The sequence below is a fragment of the Carettochelys insculpta genome, chromosome 3, assembly GCF_033958435.1.
Source record: "Carettochelys insculpta isolate YL-2023 chromosome 3, ASM3395843v1, whole genome shotgun sequence".
Lineage (NCBI taxonomy): Eukaryota > Metazoa > Chordata > Testudines > Carettochelyidae > Carettochelys > Carettochelys insculpta.
In genome coordinates this window covers 164,011,245-164,016,331 of record NC_134139.1, presented here as the reverse complement: position 1 = coordinate 164,016,331, position 5,087 = coordinate 164,011,245, and the positions used below count along the sequence as shown (strand labels likewise).

Genomic DNA, 5,087 nt, shown 5'->3' with positions numbered 1-5,087 from the left:
GACTGAAGATCTTCAGGCCATCAGTGACACCCGAAAGACCGCTGTCATCAACGACGAACTGAAGAGGCTCCAAGCTGATATCGCTGCACCGCAAGAGACGCGACTCGCAGATTTGGGATCACTAAAGGAAAAGGACTACACCTTTTTCTGGGAGGGTAAAGCCCAAGAATAACCCAGAGAGCATGGTGTTGGCTTTGCTGTCAGAAACACCCTTCTACAAACGGTGGATTTAGTCATGGGCAGATCAGAAAGACTTCTTCAGATCACGCTTCAAACTTGCGCCAGTCCCGTCCACCTGATCAGCGCTTATGCTCCAACCCTGTACGGCACACCAGAAGTAAAAGACAAGTTCTATGACGTGCTTAGTGCTGCTGTAGCACAAATACCTGCTCGTGAAGAACTGTACATCTTGGGTGACTTCAATGCAAGAGTTGGAGCTGATTGGGCCTCATGGCCTTCCTGCTTAGGACACTTGAGTGTGGGAAAAATGAATGACAATGGACAGCGTCTCATTGAACTGTGCACGTACCACAATCTGTGCATCACAAACACATTCTTCCGAACGAAGCCACAGCACAGAGTGCTGTGGAGACACCCATGCTCGAAGCCCTGGCATCAACTACATGTGGTCATCACTAGGCGTAATAACCTCAAAAACGTCCTTCTGACACACAGCTATCATAGTGCTGACTGTGATACAGATCACTCGCTAGTTTGCTCCAAGCTCAAGCTGAGACCCAAGAAGCTGTACTGCTCTAAACCTGCTGGAAGGCCCCGCATTCACACCAGAAGGACGGCAAACTCGGAGAAAGCTGAAAAGTTCAGATGGACCCTCCAGGAAAATCTGCGCAGCGGCCCTGGGGGCACCGATGCGACATCCAAATGGCAACATCTGAGGGATACAGTTTACAACATGGCCTTGTCGGTGTTTGGAAGAAGAGCTAGAAACACGAATGACTGGTTCAAAGCTAACTCCGATGAGATGATTCCAGTCATTGAAAAGAAGCACGCTGCACTCCTGGAGTACAAACGCTCACCGAGCCAGAGTACCCAGCAAGCACTTAGAGAGGCCAGAAGAACAGTACAGCAGACAGCCAGGCGCTGTGCCAACAACCACTAGCTCCAGCTATGCAGCAGCATCCAGACCTGTGCTGACTTTGGTAATCTCAGAGGAATGTACGAGGGTATGAGGAAGGCATTAGGACCCACCCAGAACAAGATGGCACCTCTGAAATCCAAATCTGGTGAAGTCATTGCTGACAAAGCCAAACAGATGGAGCGCTGGGTTGAGCACTACTCTGAACTGTACTCAAGCGAGAACGTTGTGGTTGACGCAGCCTTCGATGCCGTCGAGCTCCTTCCAGTAATGGAAGAACTGGATCAAGAACCGACTGTGGATGAACTGAAGAGAGCCATCAACAGCATTGCAGCAGGAAAGGCCCCTGGTCAGGATGGTATACCACCAGAGGTAATCAAATGTGCCGCGAACACACTCCTGGAACCCCTACATGAGCTACTGTGCCTGTGCTGGAAAGAGGGTGAGGTTCCACAGGATATGCGCGACGCTAACATTGTAACGTTGTATAAGAACAAAGGAGACAGAAGCGACTGCATAACTACCGTGGAGTCTCCCTCCTAAGTGTCACTGGTAAACTGTTCGCTCGCGTCATCCTTGGCAGACTCCAGAAGATTGTTGAGAGGGTGTACCCTGAATCGCAGTGCGGATTCCGCGCAGAGAGGTCTACTGTTGACATGGTCTTCTCTCTAAGGGAGCTGCAGGAGAAGTGCAGGGGCCAGAGGAAGCCACTCTACATAGCCTTCATCGACCTGACCAAGGCCTTTGACTTCGTCAGCAGGGATGGTCTGTTCAAACTGCTCCACAAGATAGGCTGTCCTCCACGGTTACTCAAGATGATCCAGTCGTTCCACGAAGACATGAGAGGAACCATCCAATATGATGGTGCATTATCGGATGCTTTCAGAATCAGGAGCGGCGTCAAACAAGGATGCGTGCTTGCTCCGACATTGTTCGGGATTTTCTTCGCACTCCTCCTGAAGCATGCCTTTGGATCTTCAACAGAGGGCATCTTGCTGCACACAAGATCTGATGGGAAACTGTTTAATCTTGCAAGGCTGAAAGCTAAGTCTAAGGTGCGGGAAGTCCTCATCAGAGACATGCTGTTCGCAGATGCTGCTGCTGTTGTGTCTCACACAGAAGACCAGCTTCAAAAACTGCTGGATCAGTTCTCCAAAGTGTGCAAGGACTTTGGGCTTACCATCAGCCTAAAGAAGACAAACGTACTCGGTCAGGATGTTGCTGAATCCCCATCAACCAGCACTGACAACTATACGTTAGAGGTCGTCCACAAGTTCGTTTACCTCGGGTCCACCATCACTGACACCCTCTCCTTGGAGACTGAGTTAAATAGGAGGATCGGAAAAGCGGCCACAACTCTGTCCAGACTCAGCAAGAGAGTGTGGAATAACAACAAGCTGTACACTCACACCAAAATGCAAGTCTGCAGAGCCTGCATCCTCAGCACCCTCCTTTATGGCAGTGAGACTTGGACCCTGTATGCCCGCCAGGGAAAGAGGCTGAACGTCTTCCACTTGCGCTGCCTCAGGCGCATCCTTGGAATATCATGGAAGGACAGAGTGACCAACACCGCCGTCCTCGAGCAAGCTGGAATCCCAACCATGCACACCCTCCTCAGGCAGCGTCGACTCCGCTGGCTTGGCCACGTCCACAGGATGAATGATGGAAGGGTTCCAAAAGACATCCTGTATGGTGAGCTAGCCTCTGGCAAAAGACCTCCCAGATGCCCCCAGTTGCGCTACAAAGATGTCTGCAAGAGAGACCTCAGAGAGGTAGACATCGAGCTGGACAACTGGGAAGAACTAGCAGACGACTGCAGCAGATGGAGGCAGGGGTTACACAAGGGCCTTCAGAAGGGCGAGATGAAGATCAGACAGCTAGCAGAGGAGAAGTGAGCGCACAGAAAGCACAATAAGGACTTGCCAGACACCCACTACATCTGCAAGAGATGCAGCAAGGACTGTCACTCTCGTGTGGGTCTTCGTAGTCACAATAGATGCTGTAAATGAAGTCCTCAATTGAAACTTTAAAGGGCGCGATCCATAGTCTATGCAGACTGAAGGATGCCTACTATCTATCTGCTGCTTAGCCAGTGAGTCCCCAGAAAATAATTTACAGAAAGAGCCACTTCTCTAGCGATCAGAGAGATGTGCAGACTTTGGATAGTTGCCTTGTTTCCAATCTGCCATCTCCAAAGGATAAGTATAGCCATGATTTGTGACTGCACGTTGTAAGAATGATTGACTTTGCATCAGTAGATGTCTTTCAGCAACAAATCCAAGAACAGGACAACAGTCTCCCACTCAGGCACCAGACTCCTGCCAGGTTTGTTAATCTGATCTGTTGGTGTCTGCTGCAATTCTTGTTAACCTGGTTTTTATAGGATCGGTTTGAGCATTGGCCTGCTAAACCCAGGCTTGTGAGTTCAATCCTTGAGTAGGCCATTTAGGAACTGGGGCAAATAGTTGTCAGGTATGGTGCCTGCTCCTCCCAAGAGGGCAGGGGACTGGACTGGATGACCTCCCAAGGTCCCTTCCAGTTCTAGGAGATGCATATCTCCAATATCTCTGCCATCCTTTCCTTATGCCCTCTCTCTAACTTCTCTTTAACCCATGGAAACTCCTTTAAGGAATTCAAGAACATTTCAAAGGCCTTTGGTCCTCTGGTAGGAATGATATCAAGAAACATCACAGTTTCCCTGTGATTGGTGGCTTGGGACTTTATTTCTTGAAGGTGGTTTTCTGTTAGAAATTCTTCTTGGTAGAGGTAGTGAATAATGAACTCCTCCATCAGCAACTCTGAGCAGAGCTCCAGACACAATTATGTTCCATTCCTGTAAGCCCTCTCTAGCAGCCAGAACTGGGTCCATTTTACTGGCATGTGGAGTGCCTCTGCAATTTGTAACAAAGGCAGGAAGTGTACTGTTGCCGTTATCCATGCCTTTGCCACTTGATTAGTGTAGTGTGCATGCAACATGGGGCTAATTCTTCTTGAGCTCATTTTAAAACTGAAACTAATAGAAAATGCAGCTACCCATTTAGCAAGCAGAGCCATAAGCAGAAAGCATATTACAGAATTGTGAGATCCATCTCTCTCTCCTTCTCCTGTCCCCCGCCCCCCCCCCCCCACTGTAGCGTTCTGACCCTGCCTTATGTGATCAGTTATGGTTTTGCTAAACCTAACTTTTGTAATCAGATTTAATTTAGATTTAACATTGTAACTGTTTTTGTTGGTTTGAAACCCTTGTATGGTCACTGCTGTTGTAGGATCAGCAGTGATTTGTATGTCTAAAAAGCTTGTTACACCTCCCCTTCCTGTGTCTCACTGAATGCCTGGGAGATGGCTCTCCCTGAGCCCTCTCATGGACTATGTGTTGGGATGAATGGGCTGTCTGAGCAGCTGGGAGATTGGCAGAGCTCCCAGGCAGACAAAGTATCTGGGACCCTGATCATGCAGCAATCACATGCTCAAGGCATGGACACTACCTGAGGTGGGGGTTGACCAACCAGACATGGCCAAGTCATCTCTAGCCACAGACCAGAAAGAGGAGGTCCTTAAAAGGGGAAGGACCAGATGCTCAGGAGCATGCTCACAAGATTGCACCTCCTGGGGAGGCCCTTCACCCGGTCTGCCACGTCACATTCCATCATGCCTTGGGAAGATATCTCCACTGGTTATTGCTGCCTGCTGTGTCCTGCATAATGTATGTGAAGCAAAGAGAGAAAAGTGGTCGGGGAACTGCAGCAACTCCTGATGCCACATGGACTGGGATGATAGAGAGAGGTTCTGCTATTGAGTCCCCAGTAGGCTGCAGATCGAGGTGAGCCTGAGATTGCTGTACCCATAGGTCCAGCAAAATCTGCAGCATCTGTATTTGCTGCAAGAGAAGCCCTGTTCTGCCCTGGTGCATCTTCTCCTTTTCTTGAAGGAGTTCTTGGGCCTTCCTACTCTCCACTCTTTCCTTCTCCACTCTTTCCATCTTTTCTACCAT

At 49.3% G+C, this 5,087-nt stretch overlaps 1 pseudogene; it reads right to left on the bottom strand.

Moving 5' to 3' along the window:
* Window positions 1-3,170: 3,170 nt before the first annotated feature.
* Window positions 3,171-5,087, bottom strand: LOC142010717 (death domain-containing protein CRADD pseudogene; annotated as a pseudogene).